A 12,963-nucleotide genomic window follows, 5' to 3' on the forward strand; every position below is an offset into this window, starting at 1 on the left:
GCCCAGGAAAGGAGGAGGGAGGCAGTTTCCCTGCTGGTCTTCTTCCTTGCTGGGAAGGGCAGGGGTGCAGGATGACTGTGAGGAAGAAGAGGGGGCCAAGGAGAGGAAGAGGCAACCCACCCATCAACTCATCCACCAAGGCTGGGGGGGGTGGATTCGTGAGGGGGGAGCAGGTCTCTAAAGAAAGGCATGTCCTGGGGCTCTGGCCCTCTGGGGGTGCATATGGGAGGTTGGATTGGAGTACAAGTACAAGAAGCCCTGGGCACCTCCCCTGTGCTCTTCACCCCAGGTTAGGCCCCAGGACCCAGAGCCTAGCCCAGGAAGGGCCTTAAGATCAAGACTGAGTAGGGGGTCCGGCACACTGAGGGCTGAAAGGAATGCATTGCGTCCAAGCAGTCACAGGAAGCCCAGGGAGATGAGATGTTGCACAGTGAGCTTGTGAGAGAACGGGGACTTCAGCCTGGGGCTCCACACCCCTCACCCCCATCCAGGGTCCTTTCCCAGAGATCTCCCCACCAGAGAGGAGCTACTCCTCCTCTGATTCACCCAGACTATTCATTTTTCAGGGCCTGATAATCCAGTGGGAAATTCGTGACCTGGAGATGGCCCCGCTCAACGAAGCGGCTCTAATACTGAAGGACAGGCCCTCACCCCCTGGGCTTTGCTCAGCTCTGAGGAATGAGCTGCGACAGGCCAAGCTGGGCCCCACTGCCCGCTGGTGCTCGATGTAGGTGCCCCACCCCCACCTCCCCCTCCCCCTCTCCCCCTCTTCCTTCCATCCTGGAGGTGTTCTTGGCCTTCACCTGCTGCTGGGGCTGGAGGGAGTGCAGGAGCGGGGTTACCCCAAAGGCTGTGACCTCGACCACAAACCTGGCACAGGTAGGGGCAACGGTCTGGCCTCTGGTGGCTGGATGCCCTCGTCAGCGGCTCCTCTCAGAGCAGACCTCTCCGCAGCTTCTCCTTGAGAGAGAAGAGAGGAGCGCCCCCTATTCAGTGCAGGGGAGCTGGCACCTGCTCAGGGCTGCTCCACTGGGGGAGGGCTGGGTCTGCAAGGGATCCAACAATCTCCGAGCAGTTGCTTCCACCAATAAAGGGGGGGGAATGAGGAAGTGCCCCAGGCCAGCCTCCCACAGAATCTAAGCTGGAGATGGGCAATTTAAATCACTCCCTTCCTCCCTCCTTCCTTATGTCCCTTCTTCATTCTCACTTCTTCCCTCCCTCTCACAAGATCACCAACTTTTGAGCTGAACCTCTAGTCCAATTTACAAACCGAAAGAGCCTCTGTTTGCTCCTCCCTCCCTCCCTCCCTTCCTCTCACTATGTCTGGCTCTCACCAAACACTTACTGAGCAGCTGGTATGACACAAGATCCATGGCGTTTGGTCCCTACCCATTGGATACTTACCATCTAGTGGGAGAGAAGCAACATAGACAGGAAGAACTGAAATGCAAGGCAGGATGTGCCTCAGTTTCCTCCTCTGTGCAATGGGGTCAAGAAATGCTTGGTGAGTTGAATGAAACTGAATGGACTGATAATCCCTGCACCGCCCATGCCCTCCCTGGGTGGTCCTGAGGAAAGTGCTTTGCCAACTTTAAATGCTCAGGCAAGTGGCCGTTCCATCCACCTTCTCATCATACCATCATCACCAGGATGAGTCTGAGGACCTGGCCTTGAATCTTGACCTGATCTCTTCCAAGCTGGGGGACCTCTGCCTCCTCTAAGAAATAAAGGGGCTGGATTAGATGAGCCCATCTGGCCTGAAATCTTAGGATGACCGCAGTGCCTGGGAAGGCTGATGTGTGGGCTCCTTCCTCCCTCCATCCTCCCTCCCTCCCTCCTTCCTCCCTTCCTCCCTCCCTTCTTCCTCCCTCTTTCCCTCCTTCCCTCCTTCCTCCTTCCCTTCTTCCTCCCTCCTTCCCTCCTTCCCTCCCTTCTTCCTCCCTCCCTTTCTTCCTCCCTCCCTCCCTCCCTCTTCCCTCCCTCCCTCCTTCCTCCCTTCCTCCCTTCCTCCCTCCTCTCTCCCTCTTCCCTCCCTCTTTCCCTCCTTCCTCCCTCCCTTTCTTCCTCCCTCCCTCCCTCCCTCCCTCTTCCCTCCCTCCCTCCTTCCTCCCTCTGCTGTGACAAAGCACCAGAGAGAGACCCAACACTTGGCTCAGGTGGTGAGACAGCTCTCTAAGCCTCCCCTTTTTTGTATGCCGCAGGACATTGGATGGTAGTGTCACAGGGTTAGGGTTAGGGAGGGCTTTGGGAAGGAGCTTTTTTCCCTGAAAAATTCGGAAAATGGCAAAAGCTGAGAATGTGGAATTCTTTTGGTTAAATTTCTAAATTTGGGGTCTCTGTGTGCTGCCACAGTTGGGGCGGTAATGCCCTGCCCCAGTGTCCCTGAGACGGCAATGTGGAGGGGGCTTTGTAAAGTGTCCCCCCCCAACATTCCTGCACACCCCAGGAGTCTGAGGGACCAGTATCAGGCAGACACAAAAGCCGCAGGCCAGCTGTTGGGGAGAAGGAACAGGAGGGCATTTTTCCATGTGTGAGCAGAGACTGAAGCATGGCAGAGGACTTTATTTAGAAACAGAGAGAATTTCTCTTTTGTTGTCCGCCAGTTTGTGCTGCTATAAATCTCTCGGCCCAAGATCCAAAGAAAGGCGTCTGAGTGTTGAAGTGGCCTGTGACCTTGGATTGGGCCAGATCACCTGGACAGGAGGACTCATGGGGCTTGGGTGGGAAAGGGCTTTTCCAGTGTAAAGAGGGGGCGGGGTCCTGACTGGTGCATGCCCCCCCACCCCAGCCTGGTGGCCAGGTCTGTGCCCGGCTTGGCCTCTCATGCCCCTCATTCCAGCCTGTCAAGAGTCCTCCATCATTTGCAGAATGAGGTAAGTGTGTGTTGGGGTTGACACAAACCCAATTTTTAAAAATGGGCATAGGTCCTGATTGGCAGTGGCCTTACCCAGCCCTGTGTTTCAGGCAGACCTAGTCACATCTCACGGCTGTCTCCTCACCAACCTTGTCAGACAATTGGCCATCAAGTGGGTACCTCCTGCCCCCACCTCTCCAGCTCTGGAACTGTGATCAAATGGACTGTCATGGTTCCCGGATGGGGGGTGCCAACCTACTCCCTTTTGGCTCCACTCACCGTCCAGGTAAGTGCTGGCTCCTGGCTGGCTGTCACTGTCCTATGTGGGCCATCTCCCCTGTTAGGATGGAAGCTCCATGAGGGCAGGGTCTAGCCTTGCTTTTGTTTTTCTATAGGACTTGGAACACAGTAAGCACTTAATAAATGCTTTCATCCAAAAAGAAAAAGTCCTTGGGAACAACATTTCAAGTCGTTCCCGTGGCTGCAGTGTCAGGAGGTGGCACCAGCTGAGTGACTCATGGACTTTGAGCTTGTCTGGCAGGTTCCCTGAGTCCCAGATTCCCAGAATCCCAGTCTGAGGCTTGGCTGGAAACTGGAACCCTGGTGAAAGGGAGGGGTGGACAGCGACCACTAGCTGGGGATTTTGAAAAGCAGAATTAGCCAGCCCAGACAGAGCACAGCTGATGCCCCCTCGAGGCTGGCCAAATCTTTATCCCCTTGCAGCCGGTGAGGAGCCCTCTGCCAGCCTGGCAGGCTTGTGCTTGCTGCCTTTCCGGCTTGAGGGCTGGTTGGAGCTCATGCTCCCCGGCTGGACTTGGAGAGGCCAATGTCCCTCCTGCACTAAGGACAGGTAGCCAAGGAGGCCCCTCAGGAGGCCTCTCCAGAGAAAGGGGGATGGATAGCGTGAGGCAGGAGATGGGGTCCCCAGACACCTTTGCCTTTCACAGATGCTTTTCTCACATGCAGAGGTCCCCAAAACAGGTTTTCCAGGAACCTACCAAGGCCCAAAGATGTTCACTCACCCTGCCCCCTCCCTCCTTCTTTGTCCCAGGCATCCAAGCCCAGCACGAGAGCCGATGGGGACTCAGCCCAGCAGCTCATCGGGTTCGAGCCCCTCCTTTGACAGAAAAGTAAACCGAGGTACAGTGTGGGGCACACAGGGATGGAGTGGTCGACATGGGGTTTCAGCCCAGGGCCTCGGGCTCCAAGGCTGCTGCTCCTTCTATAGTACCGAGCACCTCCTTCTATCATGTTCAGTGATTGCTGGAGGCCCGCCTTGGCTGGGCCTGAATGAACAAAACCAGCCATGAACGAATGAAGTGGCCTTTCTGTCCCTCGGTGCAGCGTGTTGGGGAACTAGAAATCCTCAGTGAACCATCAGCGCTGCAGCAGTTTCACAACCAAGCGGCCTCTGGAGCCAGGCGGCGCTGAATTCTGACCCTGGGTCCAGGCCAGGGAAGGTGCAGAGCTCAGCGCTAGGGGAGGGGGCTGCTTCCTTCTCTTGCTCCTCCATCCCTTAGTCCCCCCTTAAGGGTCTCCCTTCCATTTGTTGGGAAGATGTAAGGAGACAGGGACTCAGCTAGCTCTGCAAGTGAGGATGATTTATTGAGCTGGAGGAGAGACAGTGAATGCATGCTTGCCCTCCCAGGGAAATATAAGCTGCTTGAGGGCAGGGCCTTTTGATTTGTCTGAGTACACAGTATGTGCTTAATACATTTTTGCTGAATTGAATTGGGGCTTGAGGAGCTTTAGAAGAATCTGTGGGTGTACTCTGAGAACAAAAGGCTTCAGCAGACAACATTTCAGGTGTAGGATCCAGGAGCAGCCTGGTACCCCCATTTCCTAAGCATTCATTGTGAGAGTGAGCCCAGAGCCAGAGAACCAAGATGTGCTATAGGAAGAGATGGAAGAAGGTGGAACTGGGAAGCACAGACAGCTGCTAGGAGTCCTCATCTGTGCCTGCAGCCAAACCTGGAGTGGAGGAGAGACAAGTGGTCCCACTGAGGGAACACAGCAATCATAGCAAAGACACATCCCATTTCTTTAGGACTTTGTGGTTTTTTTAAATTAATTTTTAAATAACTAAATATTTATTTTCTCTCCCTCCCATCTTCTCCCCTTGCTGAGAAAATAATAATTTAAAAAAACCCCCTTGTAACCAACATGCACAATCAAACAAAACAAATGCCCATATTAGCCACATCCAAAAATGTGTGTCTCTCTGATGGGAGGTGGGGAGCCAACTTCATCCCCACTTGGAGTGAACCACAGAGGTGAAGCTTGTACAACGTTGTTGTCACTGTCTAAATGGTTCTCTGGTTCTGCTCACTTCACCTGCATCAGTTCATACAAGTCTTCCTAAGTATCTCTGGAGACTGTCCCTTTCCTCCCTTCTTACAGCAGAGTAATCTTGCATTATGGTCCATATTCTATAACTTGTTCAGCCATTCTCCAATTGATGAGCACCCCCTTCGTCTTTGGTTCAGAGGATCTTAACTTTTACAAAGTCTGTTTCTGGCAGAAGCTTCCTGAGAGAGATATGGTAAGCATAGCGTAGTTTTCATTTTGTTTTCTTCTAGAGAAAGCCTGAGACCAAGAGAAAGAGGGGGTAGAAGGTGTGTGTGTGTGTGTGTGTGTGTGTGTGTGTGTGAGAGAGAGAGAGAGAGAGAGAGAGAGAGAGAGAAAGAGAGATTGAGATCGAAATCCAGCAGATATCTGTATAATTGAAGTCCCCTAACTCTGTGCCTGGCCTGTGATGTGTTTTCCAAGCTCCTCATCTGTTCTGTCCAGGTAATCTATAAAAATCCCTTTCTGTTTCTGCCTCCATGGATCTCCACCCAAACGCTCTCCACGGCGCTCCTCCCTCTGGCACCCGGGTTTCCTCCTGTGAACCTGCTTTCTTGGTACTCGATGCTAGCCCAGGTCTGGCTTTTAATCCATCCTGTCTCTTGGAATCTCCTTTGCGTTCACAGGGAAATCTTTCTCTGGTTATTCTAGGGGATTCTCTTTCGGACGTGCCAGGGAGGACACCTTTGCCTTGCTCTACAAAGACATCCACGCCCATGCCTGGGAGATGGCGAAATGAAAACTAGTGGGTTATAAGCAGGCGGCGCCAGAAGAGCCATCAGCCGCCTCTTGCCTGCCCCGGAGGGGCCGGGGCAGATTTTCGGTCCCAGCGCGGGTCTGCAGCGGGGCTGCCGCGGTCACGAAGTTCTTGGCCCGGGTGTTTGTGCCTTAGCTGGCTTACAGTTTTATTTTTAGCTTCAGGAATTCAGCACTTGACGTTATTTGGGTTTTTATGGAGAAAAACTGGGAGACAAGAAGCTGGGCTCCTCAGTCCCAGGCCAGGCCCCAGACGGCTGAGCTCCCAGAGCAGCAGCCCCAGCGGGAAAAGAGAGAGGCGTCCTCCAGGGTGGAAGGCCCAGTGGCGTGGCGAGGACGTGGTGTTCTATCAGGGGAGAAATCCTGCCCCTGCTGCGATCCAAGCTCATAATGAGATCGAGGTCACAGTCCATCGCGTTCGTGGCAGGAGCACAGCATTCTTCTGGCCTGGGCAACCAGCACAGGGGAGGGTCTCGGCTCAGGACAAGGCCATTGGCCGCCCGGGCCCACCAATCAGAACTGAGGAATGTGAGGCATCTCAGCTTTATGAGCCCGCGGCTGGGAAGGATGTGGTCTGGGAGCCGCCCGTGGGGCTTCAGCACCCTGGAGATTGCTGAGAAACAGCCTCCGAGGACTTTGATCCTCCTTAGGGCACACATCTCCTCCCATTTCACAGATGAGAAAGTTAAGGTTTAGAGAGGGGAAGTCACATGCCTGAGATCACGCAGGTAAAAAAATAGCAGCCGGGGGTTGGCTGGAAGTCTTAGCTCAGACGGACGGGCAGACAGCCCTGGAGAAGGATGAGGTCAGTACAGCCAGACCCGAGGCACGCAGAGGAAGCCGCGGGTTCGCGTACTGCTTCTGCCCTGTACGAGGTGTGTGATCCATGCGCCAGGCACTTCTGCAAGGCGTCCCCAGGCCCCCAGCCTTTCTGAACCCCTCGCCCCTCACTGCATGGAGCTCTTGGTCTGCTCTCCCCTTTCTCCGCATCTGCCTCTGACACTCTAGGCAGATCACACGCCCCGAGGGGATGTAAGGCCCCTGAGGACGGGGACTATGCAATGTCTGGGAGGCGGCAGGGTACAGGCTTATAGTCAGAGGGCCGCGATTCGAAGCCAGACGCTAACACTCATTTCCTGTGTGGCTCTAGGCAAGCTCCTTCCGCTGCCTGGGCCTCTATTTCCCGTCCTGTCCAATGAGGGGCTTGGGCTCAGGGGGAGGATGGCGGAGGCCTCCTTGAGATCATTCCACGAAGTAGTGCACAAAGACAGCGGGTCCCAGCTCCTCTGTCTCATTCCTCATCCCTAGCCGCCTTCCCTTCTTCACTTGTGGGAGATGCTGACGACAAAGGTGAGGTCATCTGGGACCTGCAGTGTCCTCAGATTGTCAGAGGCTTCTGGAAAGGAACCAGCAGGAACCTTCCTCCAGGTCAGCTGCACGGGGGGGGGGGCGGGTGGGGGGGGGGGGGGGGTGGGGATGGGAGTCCGGGTGCCCACAACACATACAGGTCACCGATTCCCTGGAAAACTGAGAGCTGGTCTCGAGTAGGGGGAGTGAGCTCGAAGCGCTCAGAAGGCTCCTGATCGAGGATACCAGCTCGGCGCCCAGATCCCTAGCCAGCGCCTCAGACAAAACGCTGGGTATCGAGGGCCCATCTGGTTTGTGGGCTGCATAGACACTGACTTTTTAGTTCAGGAACATTGTAAAATCCCCTTCCCTGGGGAAAGGAACCATGCTGGCTGCTTAGAACCAAGACCCCCAGCCTCCAGTCAAAGGGTCTGATGCAGGATACAGAACATAGGTACATGTGTGAACATATATGCGAGGCAGGCATGTACATGCCACACTTATTACAGAGACACTTGTCACTGCTCTGGTGAAGGGGAAAGGGGACTGAGTGTCCTTTGAAGGGAAGGAGCCAGGCCCCAAAGGGACCCAGCAGACACTCCTATGACTGGTCGGGTGCAAGGAGAGCCCGAGGAGAGGGGCTACCTAAGCGAGAGCCAGGCGCATGGCCAGCTGGCTTTATCCCAAATGGGAACAGAAAGGTCTGTCTGCTCACTGAATGTCCATCTGAGATCACCCAGAAATCAGCCAGTTCTTAGAAGTGTGTGTTCTTTCCTTGGCCTTGATGACATTGTCCCCGCTTGGGCCCCCCCCCCCTCCAAACACAAGGTAGTCTAAGCTCTGGGCTGTGAACCAAAGCCTTTGGATGGCCTGGTCAGAGCCTATGGGCATCTGCTAGGGAGTTGGACACTGTCCAAAATGGTAACCCCACCCCTTCCTGCCCAGCTCCCAAGCTTCTTCCCTCCCCACCCGTTAACATGTCTTTTTGTACATCGATGTGGCCATGTTCCTTTGTATCCCTGGCTGCTAGAACCAAGCCCAGCACCCAGGAAACACTTCATAAATACTGGCTGATTGATGATTTTCAAAGGCAGTGTGGTGCAGTGGAGAAAATGTCAGGCATAGACCCTCCTCCCCTAGGAAGAGGTCCCACATCCTCCTGGCCTCCCCTCCCCCACGGTCCCATCATCCTCCTGGCCAACCCCAAGGAAGCCTTGGGGGTCATCTTGGATGCCTTCCCATCATCCCATCTCCATTCAGATGACTCCCGAGCCTCCTCTCCAGCCCCAGCCCCAGCCCCTCTCTCCCCTGGGCTCTCGTCCTTTGTCGACCTCTCCACATCTATGACACCTCCTTCATTTGCTCCTGCCTTCCACCTCTGGGGCTCCATTCTGGTGCCCCACCATGTGCCCTCACCCCTGCTTTTGGTTGGCAGCCCCAGGGCCCCATTCCTCCTCTTTCCCCTCCCCTGGCTCCCGGCAGCGGGTGCCTCCCCCCAGGGGGAGCTCTTACCTGTTGTCTCCCCAGATGGGCCTGCTCCCCAAGACCTGTGGCCCCCACAAGGGGCATCAGCACTGACGGCTTAGAGGTAGGAACAAAGTAGGCTGAAATGATTCCCGACTCGAAGCCTGCGTGGAGGTGTCTGGGAGCCCGTGGCCCTTCCTTGGCCACATTGGAGCTGGCCAGGGAGAGAAGACTCATCAGAGACGATGGATGAGGAAAGATGCTCCCTGATTGTACAGAAAGGAGGATAGATAAGAGTGAGGCTACCTAAAAGAGAGGGGACCCACAAGGTCCCAAAGAGCCAACTCAACGTCCATATGGACAAAGGAGGATGACCAACTCCGTCTCTTTGGACAAAGACTTTTGTACTTGGGACTGGGTGCTCTTCCCCGCCCTCCCGAGGAGGAACAACAGACTGGTTCTCTTTTCATCGCCGCAGCTTTCAGGAGCAGAAGAAACATCTGCTTTTCGCAGATGGTGGAGTCTTGTCCTAGAGTGCTAAGAAAGGCTGCAGCCTTGGCCGGGGGCACCTGCACAGATGGAGAGAGAGCTCAGAATCCTAGTGTGCATGAGACAATCACTGCCTGAGGAAGCCAGAACATGACAGTCCCTCTGAGCACTTTCAGAGAGTGCTGGATTTGGAATCCAGAGATCTGGGTTCAAATCTCACATCTACTACTTATTTCCTGGGATGAGAGTTGGTGGTCTCTCGGGTCCCTATCAGCTCTAGATCTTAAGATCTCATTTGGATTTATTGAGCCCTGGGAAAAACCGTCAGGGTTCCTTGGCATCAACCCATGTGTCATTCCCAGGGAACCTGCTGGGCCTCTGAAGATGTGTCCAGCACCCCCAGTCCTCAGAGTCCCCGTGCAATTGGCCCCATCCAGGGACATTTCAAGCAGTCACTCAGCTCTGCGGGAGGACGTTGACAAGCTAATGAGAGTCCACGGGAAGGTGCCCAGGATGGGGAAGGGCTGCGGCCAAATCAGCTTTTTAGCAGATTTTGCTTCAGTATCTCTTGCCGTCCAAGACCCCGGTTGTACTGTCACCAAGAGTGAGATTTGTTCACCCCGGAGATCGGCCACCTCCTCCCTACAGCTGGTACTGCTCTCAGCCACTCCTGGGGGTGCCCCCAGAGCCCCATCTGTCCTCTGGAGCCTTGCCCACTCAGGGAAGTGGCCAGAGGGCATGGAGGCAGCAAAGGGCCTGCTGTTGCATGGCCTCCCTTGGCAAAGGCTTCAGGGGACTCCAGGGCCTCAGAAACACTCTCGGGATGTAGAGGCTTTCTCTCATTTCCATCATGTTCCAAGGACACAAATGGAGTCTGCCTTGGCCTCGTTTTTAGGAGGCCGGCCTCTGAGTTGCCAGTGTGACCATGGCAGGGTGACCAGGGATTTCAATTTCCCATAGCCCCTAGCCCATCGGCAGGGCGCGTCCACAGCGAGACTCCTTGCCATTGGCCCACACAAAGAAGTTCCTGGCATCAGAGCCACCTTCCTGGGCTGAAATGTTGATTTTGGATGGGCAGCCATTTTCCCAGTGAGGTTTTTCCAACAAAGTAACAAAATAAGTCATTTCAGACTTTGTATGGGCAGAGAAATGGGCCTGCCCGGGATGGAGACACCCCAAATACCCTCGCAAGGGGGAGGGTGGGAAGGAGAGGTGCCAACAGAGAGGGGGCAGAGGTGAAGCCCAGCTGCTCGGTGCCCAGCACCCAGGGCAGAGGCCTTGAACACATGAATCCTTTCTTACCACCACACGGAGAAGCTGGGGTAAGGGGTGCGGTGGGGAGGATCCTCCAGGCCAAGCATTTTACAGGTGAACTCAAGGAGCTCCATCAGTAGCTAAACAGGGACTAGAGCCAGGTGTTCTGGCTTGGGCAAGTCTGCCCTAAATCCCCCTGGCTGTGACTCAAACCCCTTTTCTGGGTTCCCTGGGCATCTGAGAAGAGGAGGGAATAATCCTCTCTCCTCCACCCTTCTCCTCCCTTCTCCACCCTCCCCCTCTCTCCTCCACCCTACTCCCTTCTCCACCCTCCCTCCTCCCTCCTCTGAGATAACCCTGGAGAAACTCTCCTGGCTCTCTCCTGAGGTTTTCCTCCTTTGAATCTAAATCACTCCAATTCCTTTAACATCTTCACCACCCTTTCATTCTCCTAATGAGGTGTGTCCATCCATGCTCTCCTCCAGGCCCTGACACTAATCAAAGATTCCCAGAGGCAGAGAATGCAGAGCTGGTGAAATGGGGCACTGGGGGAGGGCTGGCCCTGAGTTCCAATCCCTGCTCACTCCTATGTGACCCTGGGTAAGTCCTTTCCCTACTCCTGGGGTTGGGTTTCCCCTTATGTCAATAAAAAGGTTGGCCTATACTTCTATATGTAGAGATAAGAACACTGCTTGAGGGAAGGGGTTCTTTCTTTGTGTGGTCTCTGCAGGCCCAGAACCAACCCCAGAGCCCAGCACACAGCAGGCACCTAATAAATGTTTGTTGGTTAATTAGATCTCAGTCTGGGACCCATGGAGGCCCATGGGTGGGCTTCCTGTTGCCAGGCTAGACCTAAGGGTTTCTTCTCCTGGTCTGTGTCTCAGGCCCTGGAGAAGATGCTACAAGTGAGATGTGAGGAGACTCCGACTCAGGCCTGGAAAATGTCATTCAGGGCAATGCATCAGAGCAGCAGAGAGGAAAAAAAGAGGTTTGTTTTGGGGGCCACTCCTTGCAGGCAGAATCCCTGTTGCTGCATCCCTTCTTCTTGGCTCCCAGTACATTGATGGGCAGTGCCCTGGGGCCAAGGCAAAGCCTCCCTCCTCAGGCCAGGCTTTGTAAGAGCCCAGTAGGGTCTGAGCTGGCTTGGGAGCCTGGTGTGGGCCTGGTCCAGGACAGCCCTGCTGCCCCATTCAGCAAGCTCGGGCCAATGAGCTACTGACTTTGGCCACACAGCTCCCTACTTTATTTACGTCCTGAGGTACAGATCCTGTTCCCTTGACCCACCTTAGGAAAGGGCCTAATCTGGGCTGTTGCCATTGGCCCTCACTTTTCCCATGCTTCTAATAGGCTTGGGGCTGGTGGTTCTGAAACTGGTCCTAGGAGTAGAGCCAGAGATTTACCAGCAAGGAATTCACCCCCCCATGCCCATGCAGGGTCCCCCCACTGCTGCCTGGCAGTGGCCCTCACTTCTGAGGGTCTGAACTAGAAGGGAGTTTTGGACATGGGTAGACTCTGTCTGGATTGCAGTCCTGAAGGGGATTTAGGGTCAGGGGTCCTTCTTCTCTGTGCTTCTGCAAGGAGGGCAAAGGTTGCTTCTTCTATGCCCACAGAGAGCAAGGCTAGAGTGGAAAGAGGCTGGGCCTGAAGGCAGGAGGGATGTGGCTCAGGGCCTGCCTCTGACATGTTACTGGCTGTGGGGGCCTGAGGAGCCTTGGTGGCCCCGTCTGTAAAGTGAGGATAATGACATTTGTAGAACTTCTGAGAGCCATGTCGAGGCTCTAGTCAGAGACCTCAGAGGAGCTGAACAATAGCCACTATTCCTATTGAATGGGTTCCCAGGCATCGGGGCACCGTGGACAGAGGGCCAGCCTCTGGGTGAGGAGCACCTGGGTCCAGGCATGGCTCTGCCCTGGCTTGGACACATCACATCACTCCCCAGTGCCCCAGGCCTCTCTGAATTGTCCTCCAACTTTAATGAAGGGAGTTCCCACACTGTGAGGGCGTGGTAAGAGAGGGGGAAGGGAGCTAAATTACAGGGTAAAGCACCTCTCTCAGCCACAGATCTGGACTTTGTGAGGGGGACCTGACAGTAAGCCTGAGCTTCTCTCTCTTAACAACCCACCCCTCCCCCCAGGCCACACAGTAAGTTCAAGGTTGAGCCAAGTGGTCCGATGCCCAGTTCAGGCTACTCTTCTCTGTCATGCTGGAGAGGAATAACCTTCCACCTTCAGTCTCCTGGGCTTTTATGGACAAAGTCTCAACTAGAAGGGGCCTCTCCCCCCAACAAACAAACAAATGAAAGGATCATAGTGGGCCTCAATTATTCCCTCAAAATAGCAAAACCTAAACGGTCAAAAGAGGAGAGGTTTTAGGAAACTGCTGAGAGACCCAAACCAAGAAGCATTGAAGGAACATTGTGGATTGAGAGCAGTGAAGGCAGAAAGATGAGACAG

General features: G+C 54.8%; 1 long non-coding RNA gene across 1 annotated transcript in view; it reads left to right on the plus strand.

The window, feature by feature from the left end:
• Positions 1-2,222: 2,222 nt before the first annotated feature.
• LOC144457450 (uncharacterized) overlaps positions 2,223-12,963 on the plus strand; it is a 34,845-nt gene continuing 24,104 nt past the window's right edge. The window contains exons 1-5 of the long non-coding RNA XR_013486757.1: positions 2,223-2,873; positions 2,965-3,140; positions 3,906-3,994; positions 5,852-6,831; positions 7,265-7,384. This is a non-coding gene — a long non-coding RNA (uncharacterized LOC144457450). The remainder of the gene's footprint in view (positions 2,874-2,964; positions 3,141-3,905; positions 3,995-5,851; positions 6,832-7,264; positions 7,385-12,963) is intronic.

This window comes from Phascolarctos cinereus, unplaced genomic scaffold (assembly GCF_003287225.1).
Source record: "Phascolarctos cinereus isolate Bilbo 61053 unplaced genomic scaffold, phaCin_HiC Scaffold_5;HRSCAF=322, whole genome shotgun sequence".
NCBI classification, from domain to species: Eukaryota; Metazoa; Chordata; class Mammalia; order Diprotodontia; family Phascolarctidae; genus Phascolarctos; species Phascolarctos cinereus.